The sequence below is a fragment of the Quercus robur genome, chromosome 2 (assembly GCF_932294415.1).
Source record: "Quercus robur chromosome 2, dhQueRobu3.1, whole genome shotgun sequence".
NCBI classification, from domain to species: domain Eukaryota; kingdom Viridiplantae; phylum Streptophyta; class Magnoliopsida; order Fagales; family Fagaceae; genus Quercus; species Quercus robur.
The window spans coordinates 69,063,587-69,078,756 of NC_065535.1; the positions used below are offsets into that span (position 1 = coordinate 69,063,587).

Here is a 15,170-nt window from a genome sequence, read left to right on the forward strand (position 1 = left end):
TCCCAAGACCCAATTGGGCCCTGGGTCCAGGCCCAATGGCACGGCCCCATTACTTTAAATTCTGTTTGAAACTACCTTCACGAACTACAAGTTTTGAGCCTCGACCCCTAACCGATGCTCGGCATAAATTTCCCGAACAAACAATGAGACCTTGTCCGGACGTACCATAGGATGCTCGGCAGTTCAGGAAACATCACTACCAAGCATATTAATCTGAGTTGGAACCAAGTTCCAAAGCCATAATCGCTGCATTTCACTCTCACCTAAACATCCACTTACAACAGATAATATTGGACCTTCAATTATACTAACAATGGCAGTAATCATGATCTCCCCACTAACTCAGAGCTATAAATAGGAGAAGCTGGGGGAGAAAAGGGGGTTCAGAAAAAAGGAAGAAAAAACAGTCATTCAGGGAGGGAGAGAGGATATTACTTTGAGTCTCTGTGCCGTAAACAACCCAAAGTAGGAAATCCTAAAGCTCACCTTATAAATAACTTGTGAGCCTAAGTGAGACTAAGCCTAATAGTCTCATTTCCGGCGCGCACAATTGGCGCCCACCGTGGGACTCTCCTATGAAGCTGTGGTTCGATTGAGACTCAAACAAGGGAAATGTCCGAGGGGTGTTCGGGAGGGCGCGCCCAGAGCGGTTCGATAGGATCTTCTTGGGGTTCCACATGGTGGGAAAGAAGACATAAAGGGCGTGAGGATAGAGATCGTCTGCAAGGAGAAGAAGAATCTAGCCTGGGAGAAGGATCGGACCAGACCCACCGAACGATGTCGGGTGCCTCGGGACACGGGCAGCGTGATGATAGGGACCGAGAGCTGGAGCGATTGCGCAGACTGGTAATGGATCTAGAGTTGGAAGCAAGGGGTCGACTCCAGGAAAGGGACCGAAACCACCGGCAAAGGAGAAATGATAGCATGGGAAATCGAGGCGAAGAGGGCTCTAGCCAATCCGGTACCCAACGATTCCAAAACCGGTCACCCTCCCGAGAATCACGCTGGCGCAGGAACCACTCACACTCCCGAGAGACACGTCATCACCGGAACCTTTCACGGATACGACGACCGAGGATTGGATTCACCAGAGGAACGACGACCCCACAATGCTGCCATGGATGCCATGAGCCGAGCCTTACGAAGGGCTGCCCGGTCACCATTCTCCAATGAAATTGAACGGGCCCCTATGCCGAGTCAATTTACACAACCACCATTCAATTCCTACGATGGGAAAATGGATCCTGTGGAGCATCTCAGTCATTATATCCACATGATGTCCTTGCATGCACACAATGATGCGCTGATGTGTAAGGTATTCCCCTTTAGTCTCGGCTCCACGGCCCTGAGATGGTTCAATGGGTTACGAAAAGGTTTCATTCGCAGCTTCGCCGAGTTGATTCAAGAGTTCGGCAGTAGATTCGTGACATGCAGCCGAGTGCCGCAGCCGGTGGATGCGCTACTTTCCATAAAGATTAGGGTCGGTGAAACCCTTCGGAGTTACGCCAGTCGGTACTGGGAACTATACAACGAGATCGGTGGGGGAAATGAGAAGATAGCGACAAGCACCTTCAGGATGGGGCTCCTTGAGGATTCTAAACTACGGGAGTTGCTAACGAAAAGACCTCCCGAGGATATGAGGCAACTTATGAGGCGCATTGAGGAGTATAAGCTTCTGGAAGATGATCGGCTACAGAATAAGGGGAAGGCCCCAATACTCGACAGATCTTGGCAGGGCATTATTCCGGCAAGACTGAAAAAAGATTTCAGAATGCAGGAACCAGAGGCGCAAATGGAAGGAGTTAATGTGGCGTTCAAAGAGCCTGTGCACAAAATTCTAGATCGAATTAAGAACGAATAGTTCTTCAGGTGGCCGAACAAGATGAGGGGTGACCCATCTTAGAGGAATCAAAACTTGTACTGCACATACCACAGGGATAAAGAGCACACCATTGAGCAGTGTCGGGTACTAAAAGATCATCTTGGGCAGCTAGTAAAAGTAGGGCATCTGAAAGAGTTCGTACTGGACTCCGTAGATCGAAATGCCGGCCAGGGTGTTCAGTAGAAAAGGAATCCCCTCCCACCCCCGCTGGGAGTGATCGAAGTCATCCACGCTGCCCCGAGAGATGCGGCCATAGCTAAGGGAGTACTGATAGTGGCCTGCGTGGAGGGAGAATCACTCGAGAAAAGGATGAAAGTTGGTCGGCTGATAATCTCTTTTGATGAGGAAGACTTGGAGGGAATGATCCAACCTCATAATGATGCGTTGGTAGTAATAGCTCGGATAAGCGGGTTCTTAGTGAAAAGAGTGATGATAGACCAGGAAAGCGAAGCTGACGTAATGTACCCAGATTTGTTTGAAGGGCTCAGATTGAAGAGTCAGGACTTGGTGAAATATGATACGCCGCTGGTCTCGTTTGATTGAAAAGTCATGATCCCTGAAGGTCAGATTTCTCTCTCGGTGGACATGGAAGGCAAGGAAGTAATGGTGACCTTCATAGTAGTCCGATCATTCTCACCGTACACTGCAATCTTGGGAAGGCCGTGGATTCACGCAATGAAGGTTGTTCCGTCCACCCTGCATGTGAAAGTTAAATTTCCCACCGAGTATGGAGTCGTTGTGGTACGAGGGAACCAACGAGTGGCTAGGCAGTGTCTTGTCGCCGTGGTCAAATGGAAGGGCGAACAGATTGGACAAGCAGAAGCCACCGAAAAAGAAACTTTATAGCAATTACAGAAGCCCCAAGGGGAAACAGGAGCGGATGGTGCCGAGGAGGTTTTGAAGGTTAGAATCTTTCCAGACACTGACAGGTATTTCCAGATAGGCATGAGCATGAACGACCGAGAAAAGGTAGAGATGTTGTTATTCCTTTTGCAGAATGTGGATGTTGTTGCTTAGAGTCCATACGAAGTGCCCGGCGTAGATCCCGAGTTCATTGTCCATAAGCTTAACGTGGACCCATCATTCCCCCAAAAAAAACAAAAATCGAGAAGAGCATCGAAGGAGCATGTTGACGCGGTAAACTTGGAAGTCCAGAGGTTGAAGGAGGCAGGAGTGATAAGAGAAGTATTCTTCCCGAAATGGTTAGCAAATACGGTGGTAGTAAAGAAAAAGAACGGTAAATGAAGAGTTTGTGTAGATTTCACAAACTTAAATCGGGCATGTCCTAAAGATTCGTTCCCGATGCCCAAGATTGATCAATTAGTAGACGCCACATATGGGCACCCAAGGATGAGCTTCTTGGATGCTTTCCAGGGGTATCACCAGATCGCCTTGGCGCCCGAGGACCGAGAAAATACAGCATTTGTCTCCCCGGGTGCAAACTATCACTATGAAGTCATGCCATTTGGGTTGAAGAACGCCGGAGCCACGTACCAGCGGATGATGACGAGGATGTTCCAAGAGAAAATTAGGTGCACGGTAGAAGTATACATTGACGATATGGTGGTAAAGAGCAGAAAGGAGTCGCAACATACAGAAGATCTCCGGGGAGTATTCGAGATACTTCGGCAGCATAAGTTGCGCCTAAACACTGAGAAGTGTACTTTTGGTGTGGGGGCTGGCAAGTTCTTAGGTCATCTGATTTCTACTCGGGGGATAGAGGCCAATCCTGACCAGATAGAGGCCGTGAATCATCTCAAACCGCCGAGCAATTCCAAGGAAGTACAAGTGCTAACCGGGATGTTAGCCACCCTAAACCGATTCATCTCCAAATTTGCTGATCACTGCAGACCATTTTATCAACTTCTGAAGAAGTGGAAGGGTTTCAATGGGGCGAGGAATGTGATAAGGCTTTTCGAGATCTGAAGGAATACTTGGCAAAAGCGCCCATGTTAACGGCCCCAGAGTTCGGAGAGGATTTGTTTATGTACCTTTCGGTGTCCAACCACGCCGTGAGTGCTGTGTTGCTAAGAGACCGAGGAGTGCAGCAGCTAGTGTATTACATAAGCAAAACCTTAGTAGATGCCGAGACGAGATATCTGGCCCTGGAGAAGTTAGTGTTGGCACTGGTGCACGCCACAAGGAAGTTGCCGCATTACTTTCAGGCTCATACTATGTTCGTCCTCACCGAGTATCCCCTGCAGTCATTGTTAAAAAGATCAGACTTCACAGGCCGAATAGCCAAGTGGGGAACTCGGTTGGGTTCGTTCGACATAAGGTACCGGCCGCGAAGCTCGGTGAAGGGACAAGTTCTTGCTGATTTCATTGCAGAATTTACCCTTAAGAATGATGGGAAGATAATTTGTAATGCAGAAAGTCATCCGTGGAAAGTGTTTGTAGACGGCACTTCGAATGCTATGGGGTCCAGAGCCGGTATTGTCATAACCACCCCAGAGGGCATACGACTAGAACATTCCTTTAGATTAGGATTCAAAGCCTCAAACAACAAAGCCGAATATGAGGCATTTCTAGCCTGATTGAGGGCCGTATTGCATCTGGGCGCGAAGGTTGTGGAGCTTTATTCAGACTCTCGGCTAGTTGTTTATCAAATACTAGGAAGCTTTGAAGCTCGGGACTCTCGGATGAAAGCCTATCTGAGCACAGCTAAGCAAATCATTAGCAAGTTTGGGACAGTGAAGGTGGCCCAAGTAGGTCGGGCACAAAACAGACACGCAGACTCGCTGGCCACATTGGCCTCGTCTACTACCGAGGATATTCCTCGGCTCGTCAAAATAGAACTTATAAGGGAGCCAAGTATCGATATGAAAAATGATTGTAACCCGGCGAGGGTTGAGGTGGCCATGGTGTCAGTAGCCAATCCGTGCTGGATGAACCCGATCATAGATTTCCTAACTGAGGATAAAGTTTCAGACAATGAAAAGGAGGCTAAAAAGATTCGTCGAGTGGCTCCCTGGTATTGGCTGTCGGTAGATCGCAAATTGTACCGAAGGTCTTTCGCAGGCCCGTACCTTTTATGCTTACATCCTGAGAAAGTGAATGAACTTCTGACCGAGCTGTATGACAGAGTGTGTGGTGGCCATGTTGGGGGGCGGTCTTTAGCACACAGGGCGATGAGCCAGGGGTTTAGGTGGCCACAGATGCAGAAGGATGCCGCAGAATATGTCTGGAAGTGTGAACAATGTCAAAAACACGCCCCTCTAATCCACCAGCCAGTAGGTCGTCTAAACCCCGTCAGTAGCCCATGGCCGTTTGCACAATAGGGGCTGGACATCCTCGGCCCTTTTCCCCGAGCAAGAGGTAACCGCCGGTTTGTATTGGTGGCAGTTGATTATTTCAGAAAGTGGGCGGAAGCCGAGGCCTTGGCCAATATTCGGGATACCGACGTGAAAAAGTTTGTATGGAAAAACATAGTCACAAGGTTTGGGGTGCCGGACTCACTGATATCAGACAATGGGCTACAGTTTGATAGCAAAGGTTTTCGGGCCTTCTGCAGCGATCTCGGCATTAAGAACAAGTATTCTTCTCCGGCATACCCTTAAAGCAACGACCAAGCTGAGGCAGTGAACAAGACGATTTTGAACAGGTTGAAGAGAAGGTTGGACGGGGCAAAAGGGAGGTGGGTTGAAGAGCTACCTAACGTTTTATGGGCTTACCGTACAACTCCCAGAAGATCCACGGGAGAGACCCCTTTCTCCTTGACATATGGGGTAGAGGCCGTGATACCGACCGAAATGAGCTTGTGCAGTGCACGGGTCGCAGGATTTGACCCTGTCCAGAATGCCGATTTAATGATGGAGCGCTTGGACTGGTTAGAAGAATGCCAGGAGGCAGCAACCATATGGCTCGCGGAGTATCAACAGAGACTTGCCCAAAGATACAACCGAGATATAAAGGGTAGGGAATTCGGCGCCGGGGACTTGGTGCTGAGAAAGGTCGTGGGAAAGATGCGAGACGTAGCTGCAGGGAAGCTTGCTCAAATGTGGGAGGGACCGTACAGAGTTACCGCCATCGCAGGCGCAGGGGCTTACTACCTGGAAGACCTTGACGAGAGGCCGCTCCCCCGGCCATGGAATGTCCACAACCTAAAGAAGTTTTATCTGTGACCATCCATACACTTCCATACACTGAAATGTAAGTCGAAACCTTGTACTTCGCTAAAATCAAGTTAATGATGAAGTTACTTGTCTAAGCTGTTTTCAACTCCGTCATTGCACTTTAAGAAAATTGCATGTTTTGTAAAAAAAAAAAAAAAAAACTCTAAGGACAGAAGCCTGATCCTCGGTTCGATCAAAATCGCTGAGCAGGTGGAAACCTTATCGTTAAAAAAAAAAAAAAAAAAAAAAAAAAAAAAAAAAAAAAAAAAAAAAAAAAACTATCTTAAGGACAGAAGCCTCATCCTCAATTCGATCAAAATCACAGAGTAGGTGGAAACCTTATCGTTACAAAAAAAAAAAAAAAAAAGGTAGCCTCATCCTCGGTTCGATCCAAATTGCCGAGCAGGCGGAAACCTTAACACCCTTACAAATACTAAGGATTGCAATTTCATTCTCGGATCGTCCAAAATCGCCGAGCAGGGGAGAACTATGCACCAGGCTTTGAGGCATCATGCCACTTACAGTTAGGAAAACTAACACCCGTCATATGAACGCGATATATTGGGGCATGATTTAACCCACCGTGCAGGCAGCTCCCGGCCCAACATGCGACAGAATAAATAACCACAAAAATAGATAAAGAAAGACGGCACCGAGGGTCAAAGTGAAGCGCTCGCAAACATAATTCAAGCAAACACACAACGAACAGAAGGTCATTCAAAAAGTTAAAGGCAGAATTGAAAGCAGAATTAATGTTTCATTGCCAAAAGTTGGCAACTGTTTACGGGTCATCCCCGGGAAATAAGGAAATTGTTCAGTCACCACAACCCGGTGACGTAGGCAAATATACTAATAAAAAAAAATGCAGTAAAAAGAAGTAAAAGCATAAAAAAAGCTGGACAGCAAGTAACTTAGTCAGGTGGAGGGCCTAGTCGGATCTGTTGCTTCAGGCTGCCGCTGGTCGGTCACGGGAAAATGTAGGTTCTCACCGAGCAGGTCTTGTACATTCGGGATGCTGGTGGCTTCCATCTCATCTGGCTCTGCATGAGCATCAATCTGTTCCACCAGCTCCTTCATGCTTGCTGTTTCTTCCTCCTCAACAGGCACTGGCGGCTCCTGCACGACAATAACGGGGCTCGGAAAGGGAATCTGGCCGAGGTCTCTCAGGGGGGAATCCTTGGGAACACCCAAAGCTTGCAGGGCGGCAAACCACCCAGCCTCAAAACCCAGCCTTCGAGCTTGGACCACCACCGGTTCCGCAGATTTCTCGGCATCGGCAAACCCTTCGTTATACCATTTTTGCTCACAGGCCTCCAAAGCTGCCCTCAGGTCGGTGAGTTCCTCGGCTTGGGATTTGTTTAGGCTAATTGATTCAGCTAGCTTGATGTTTGTTTCGTTCTGCTTAGCCAAGAGCTCCGAGCACCTCTTCTCCGCCAATGCTCTATTCTTCTCCGCGGCAGCAGCCTTCTTCTCGGCAGAATCAACTGCCTTCAGTTTTTCCTTTGCCGTTTTGGCAGCTGACTCCCGTGCCCCCCTTTCACGATCAACCTCCTCGGCAAGATCCTTTGCACGGCCAACCAGGATATGAGCCAATTAAGCAGCCTGACAAACACAGATATTAGTACGGAAATGAAAAGAAAGGAATGGTAAGTAGTAGACAAACAAAAAGTTACCGCAATAGTATGTCACTCTAACCGGCGCCCTACGGACTCCTCCGACCCGTCCTCAAAAACATGCACGTCATCGAGAAGAAGAAGACCCTCGGCCAGGGTCTAAGCAATGCGACCCCCCTCACCTTTCTCCCACATCCGCACACAAGCAGTTGAAGGCAGAGGCTTGCCATCCAGCAAAAACTTAGGCTTCCACGCTGGTGTGGCTTGGGAGGAGGACGTAACACCCGGCTCGACCTGGGTTTGCGGCTCATGAATAACGATACCTCCTGTTGGCCGGGGAGGAGTCTGGATGGCTATGTCTCCCAGACCCATAGGCGGTTGATCGGTAACCCTCTGCCTTTTCCGGGCTCGTCCAACTTGAGGAGGGGGTGGAGGGGGAGGCACCTAGCTTCGACTTTGAGAAGGTGGGGGATGAGTGGCCTGCCGCGCGCCGGGCACGAAAATATCGATGGTCATGACCTTCCTAGTCACCATGTCTTTGCCGAGACGAGTATCGGTAGCCGACAAGTTGGTTGCTTCAAGCGCAAGATGCTCAGCCTCCGCAATAGGGGCCTCGGGTTCAACGGGGTTCTTGCGCTGAGCGGGCTCTTGAACAAGGGCTTCTTCTTGAATAGCCTCGTGAGCTAACTCTCGAAGACGCCGAGACACACACTCCGCAGACTCGTCCCGCAAAGGGGCTAGCTTGTCCGAGCAGGTGTAGCGCTTTCCAAACTCCCTTGCCTCGCCGGTCATAAGCTTCGGCGGCAGAAAATTCGCGTACTGAACGCCTATGTATGACAAAAGTGGATTGTCAACTAACAGCGCCCGTTTAAAGGACTACCAGGTGGAATAAACAGGCTCTACTCCGAGGATCAGGTGCGAAGCTCAGAGCTGTCCGTCCCAATGCACGAATACCTCGGAACGGAGGATAAAATTTAAGTCTTTAACGTGGACTGTTCTAATATCCGGAACGAACACTTTGCCGTCTGCAAAAGAATGAAATGCTATATCAACAGCCAGCAATGAAAAGCTACTTCAGTAAGAAGAAAATAAAAGAGGGGGGAGGGGGAAACGGTTAAGTCAGAGATTGGTATGAACCTACTTCATGCCGTGAAAGAGGGCCGGGGACCTCCCTGGCAAACCAGTTGCCGCGCACCTGGACAAATTCCCCGGCCGAGTTCCTATTCAAATCAGGTAGGCATGATATTAGCCATACCCGATTATCCCTAGTTTTTAAGTAATAGTTGGAAGTTTTGTTCCCACAGAGACTATACATGTGGTTAATGTCATGGTAATCTAACTGTAAATCAAAGGTGTGATTCAACCTACTAACGCAGCTAACTACCCGGTAAAAGTTGGGAGGAAGCTGGTCGGGACACAGCCTATAGTACCTAAGTGTGTTAATCAAAAGAGGGTCCATGGGGAACTTGACCCCACCCTCTAGAATTGTCATTAAAGAAAAAAACGTTGTACCACGCCCTCGGTGGAGAGCGATTTCGCTCTCGTGGTAGTAAGCCACTTTCACGTCATCGGGAACATCAAACTTCTGCCTAAAGGTGGTCAAAGCCGCCGGGGCCTCCAGGAGATAAGAGTAACCCATTTTTTGAAACTTAATACTGTGAGAGGGAACTCGTAGAAAGAAGTTGAAGGAATAGGAAAGGGAAGAGAACTTACTTTAGGTTCTAAGGGAGAAAGGAACTCTGGGTTGGTGAGTAAGCGCACAAAGAAGTGATTGGCAGAGAGTATGCTCAAGAAATCAGAGGTGAAAAAGTGAAAGAATGTTCTAAAGAGAGCTATTTATAGGAGTAGAAGAGGGCATGGGAACGTTTAATCAGTAATAAATGGGCACGATTCACGAAAGACCCTGCGAATGCCAAAGATAACCGACACGCGCGCCGCTTCGGTTCACGAACCGTTAGGCAATAATGACAACTGAATAGCACGTCTTTTGAGAAGAGCATTAATGAGAAGCCATAACCGCATGAGTCCCTAGCCGTAGGGCTTTCGAAACCAAAAGGCTTGGTTGGTTCCTTGATTCTTCCTGGCAGCCGGGTATGAATTAAAGGGGGGTTAATGTACGACACCGAGGTCCCAAGACCCAATTGGGCCTTGGGTCCAGGCCCAATGGCATGACCCCATTACTTTAAATTTTGCTTGAAACTACCTTCACGAACTACAAGTTTTGAGCCTCGACCCCTAACCGATGCTCGGCATAAATTTCCTGAACAAACAATGAGACCTTGTCCGGACGTACCATAGGATGCTCGACAGTTCAGGAAACATCACTACCGAGCATATTAACTTGAGTTGGAACCAAGTTCTAAAGCCATAATCGTTGCATTCCACTCTCACCTAAACATCCACTTATAACAGATAATATTGGACTTTCAATTGCACTAATAATGGCAGTAATCATGATCTCCCCACTAACTCAGAGCTATAAATAGGAGAAGTTGGGGGAGAAAAGGGGGTTCAGAAAAAAGGGAGAAAAAACAGTCATTCAGGGAGGGAGAGAGGATATTACTTTGAGTCTCTGTGCCGAAAACGACCCAAAGTAGGAAATCCTAAAGCCCACCTTATAAATAAGTTGTGAGCCCAAGTGAGACTAAGCCTAATAGTCTCATTTCCAGCGTACACAATCTAATTTTTAAAAATTTAATATTTTACTTCCACTATCATTTGTTATAAAACAAGATATTTATTATAATCATTTTCATTATATATCATAATTATTGTTTTAGTATATTAAAACTTAGGCACTAGACACCATTTTTGCAAAAAATAACTCAATATACGTATGTTTTACATGCCACAAAAATAAAATTAATGTGCCTTTTACTTGTGGCTCACTAATTATTGAGATAGTTAGTTTACTTTAGGTAAAACTCTATTAAAGTTTCAAATAATTCACTAATTATTAGTGTAATGTGATTCAAAATAATTAAGATAGTGTGATATTAGTAAAATATTTTTTAATTAATATGTGCATTACACGGAAATTCTACTAGTTAAATAATAAAATTTGGATTCTAGAAGTCATGGTTGCACATAGTAGCTATCTTTTCTTAATGCCAATGACTACTCTCTATTAAAATTTTTAGTAAATTATATTATTACTTTATACATTTGGGTGATTTCAAATTAAATCTGAAATTTTAAGAAATATAATATATTAGTATAATCACAAGCACTTTGAGCTTGCGATGCGATGAGGTTTTTTTTTTTTTTTTTGTCATATTTTCCTTTTCTTAAAGAATTTTTTTTGGGATAAGTTTGTTTTGAAGACATAGATTAGTAAGAGAGTGTCTTATTTTATAGCCATTTTAAATGGAATTAGAGATATATTTTTACCGAGTTCTCCTTAAATTTTTTCTCGGTTAAATCTAAGATTTAGAGGTATTTCTAAACCACATAAAAATTAAGTCTAAAGATGAGAATTCGCTTATAAATAGTATAAATAATGAAATTTCAGTCTTAAGTGGCTATCTTGTTGTCCGACCAAGTGGTTACCCTCTTTCTCATAAAAAAAAAGTGGTTACCTTTTATTAAATACTTTAATTAATAAAGTACCTAAATGCTATATTGTTTTTGGTGATTTTAAATGAAACCAAAATTTTAAAAAATTGTACTTAAAAACACGAACCTTTTAAATTGTTTCAATCCATAGCCATAAAGAGTCATTATTAACTAACAGTAACAGTAATTCACATAATTTGTTACTAAAACTTATCAAAAATCAAAAAGTCCTTCCATGCGAAAGTGTATGACTTAAGAAATATTGTTTTAGAATCGTGAAATTATATAATAAACAGTCGTTTAGTTAATTAATATTACCAAAAGATTCACAATAAAATTAATATTATATAGGAGCAAATACTTTTTGGTACTTATATTTTAGGCCAATTTTCATATTGGTCTCCATATATATATATTTTTTTCTTTTCTTGTTTTGGTTTCCAAAACTCGAAATTTGTTTTCAATTTAGTTTTAACCATCAGTTCACTTATAAAAATAGTTTACATAATAAAAAGATAATAAAAAGAGTGCATTATTGACAAGTATAAAACTGACATGACCATTAAAATAAATATTAAAAAATTTATTTGACATTTAAAAAATACAAGGTCAGCAATTATTATTATTTGAAACTATCATGTCATCCTTTAAATTGAAAAAGAAATCAGCTCTATCATATCAGCTTGAGTAGACTTTCTTTGCAGGAGATGGAGTTGTTTTTAGTTCAGGCATGGATACTTTGGAACCAACGAAACAAGTTGCTACATGGGGGGAAGATTCAAAATCCCAACATGTTGTGTAGGAGAGCTGTGGAGTACTTGGAGGAATATCAGACTTCTCAAGGAAATTTGCGTGTTGATGGTGTGGTGCAGTCAGTTGGTGATGTGTGGAAACCACCTCCAAATTTGGTCTTCAAATTAAACTTTGATGCAGCGGTGTTTGTGGAAGCTAAAAGGACTGGGTTTGGTGCCATTATACGGAATGATAAGGGTGAGGTTATGGCACCGATGTCAGCAGGAGGACCACCAGTGAGTAGTAGCGAAGAAGCGGAGCTGTTAGTGTCCAGAAAGGCAGTAGAGTTCACCATTGATGCTGGATTTTCTGAGCTTGTGATTGAAGGAGATAATAGTAATGTAATGAAAGCTTTATCTTATTCGTTGGTTGATCAGTCGCTCTTAGGTAATGTGGTGGATGATGTGCGCCACTTAGTTTGTGGGAAGCATTGGGTAAATTTTAGTTGTATTAGGAGAGGGGGTAACCGGGTTGCTCATGCTCTTGCGCAACATGCTAGAAATATTTTTGAGAATGTGTTTTGGATGGAGGATTCACCCCCACCAGCTTTGAATGCATTGTATCATGATTCTCTTCAATTATAAATAGATGAATGTTCCAGTTTCAAAAAAAAAAAAAAAAAAAAAAAAAAAAAAAAGAGGAAAAAAAAGAAAAAAAAAGAAATTCTAAGTCAGAAAAATATAACAAAAAAACATAAATTAAAATATTAGGATTTTCTTTCAATTTCTTGCCTACCAAACATGCAAAAACACTTTATGAAAAAAAGAAAAAGAAAAAAAAAGAACATGCAAAAACACATGCATAAATTTCTAGTTGGACCCAGCATAATTCAGAACATTCTCAAACTCTCCTCTCTCTCTCTCTCTCTCTCTCTCAAACGCATTCCCTCTCTCTCTTACAAACCAACAAGTCAGCGACCATGGCCGACCCTTTATGCTCCTCGCCGCTCTCCACCACATGCTGGCAGTGGCTTCTCTCCCCCAGTCATTCTTTATTTCTCTCTCTTTCTCTCTCAAGCTAACTCTCTAGATTGAACCCATGGTTGGACCTCACTCTCTGCCTCTCTCACCTCTGATCTCCGCCAAATAGGTTCGTCTAAAATTTGACGTGACCAAGAAGAAGGCAGCTAAGAGATCTAGAGAAGGAATGGCCGCCACTTCGTCGAAATCAGCTATGGCGGAGGCTTCGTTGGACTTGCAGAACGGAGTGAATCTGGCGATGTCTTTTGGGTTGATGGCTTCAGATCTAGTGATAGCTCGTTCATCCTGTTCATGTGCTGGACTTGAATTTTGGGTTTGTTTATCTTGTTCATTTGTAGAGTTGCTGGGTTTATGGGTTTTGATTTTTTTTTTTTTTTGAAAAATTTTCAATCCCAAAAATTCAACGAAGTACTGATGGTGTGGTTTGAATGATTTTGTGGGTTTTCGGCTAGTGTGGGATTTTCGGGTTTGCAAGTGTGTATTCAAGGTTTTTTGAGTTTGATGGTGTTTATTGGGTTCAAATTTTTCTGGGTTTGATTACATTGGAAATAGGTTTGTTGATTGTGTTAGAAGGTGCTGAGTTTGATAATTAGTGGATGGATATATCTTTATTTGGTATTGGGTTGTTTTCCAAATGGGTATGGAGTTACGTAAATGAATGTATAGAATTTTCTTGTTGGGCTGAAATTTGTGTCTGGTTGCCAGGAAAACGCAAGAAAATCTGAGAAAATTCTTACAATTTTAATCTCACTTTTTAAAATTGAAAATTTTTTTATTTTTATTTAATGTCAAATAATTTTTTTAATATTATTTTAATGACCATCTCACTTCATGTTTACCGATAATACAGTGCTCAGTCTTTTGGATAATAGTAAGGATTAAATTAAAAATAATTTTTGAGTTTTGAAAATGAAAAAAGAAAAAAAAAAAAAGTGGGAAATAAAATAAAAACCAGTACAAAATGCAGTGACATCTTCCATATATATATATATATATATATATTTTGCTAAAAAGTGACATCTTCCATATAATAAAAGTTATTTTCTACTTGTTATGATTGCGTAAAGTGAGCACCCTCTCATTTTTTATTATTTTCCACAGTTTTTCTTATGTCATGGCACATTATAAGCAAAATAATAATAATAATAATAATAATAATAATAATAATTTCCATAAAAAAAAAAATAACAACAACAACAACATAGTTGCTCTTACTAAAGTCTATTGCGAATGTTTCAAAAAGTTTTTAAAAAATACTAATCTAATTAAAATTTACCTGCTAAGAGTTTCTAAAAATTTGAAAGATTTACATGATTTAATTTGTGTTTGGTTGCCAGGAAAACGCAAGAAATTCTGAGAAAATTCTTACAATTTTAATCTCACTTGTTAAAATCGAAAAAATTATTATTTTTTATTAATTTTTTAAATCATATAATTGTTGACATTACATTTTTTAATATCAAACAATTTTTTTAATATTATTTTAATGACCATCTCACTTCATGTTTACCAATAGTGTGCTCAGTCTTTCGAATAATAAGGACTAAATTAAAAATAATTTTTGAGTTTTGTGAATGAAAATAAGAAAAAAAAAGGGGAAAATAAAAATAAAAATCAGTCCAAAATGCAGTGACATCTTCCATATAATAAAAGTTATTTTCTACTTGTTATTGCGTAAAGTGAACACCCTCTCATTTTTTATTATTTTCCACAGTTTTTCTTATGTCATGGCACATAAGCAAAATAATAATAATAATAACAACAATAACATAGTTGCTCTTACTAAAGTCTATTGCGAATGTTTCAAAAAGTTTTTTAAATATACTAATCTGATTAAAATTTTCCTGCTAAGAGTTTCTAAAAATTTAAAAGATTTACATGATTTAATTTATATAATCTATAATTAATTATTTAGTAATAAAAGTTTGGTCGTACACATTATACTTGTAGTATATGACTCAATGTAAGAATTACAAATTCTAAAATTGTTTCTTTAATAGGAGTCTCATTATTTGATTTTTTTTTTTTTTTTATGATTTTTTGTAAGATATATGCATTTGTCATGTAACACAAAGTGATTTTTATTTTTTATCAACTATTTTATTATTCAATTTAATTATATTATTTAAAAATTTCCTTTACTTTACATATGATTCTTTTTTTTTGATGAGAAGACTTTGACTTTTATTCATTAATTGAAGAATTTCAAGTCGTGCATTGCACGGAACATAAT

At 42.1% G+C, this 15,170-nt stretch overlaps 1 protein-coding gene across 3 annotated transcripts in view; it reads right to left on the bottom strand.

Annotated features, from left to right (window-relative positions):
- LOC126714736 (protein SIEVE ELEMENT OCCLUSION B-like) overlaps window positions 1-15,170 on the bottom strand; it is an 87,955-nt gene that overhangs the window by 31,092 nt on the left and 41,693 nt on the right. The gene's annotated exons all lie outside the window — the stretch shown is intronic.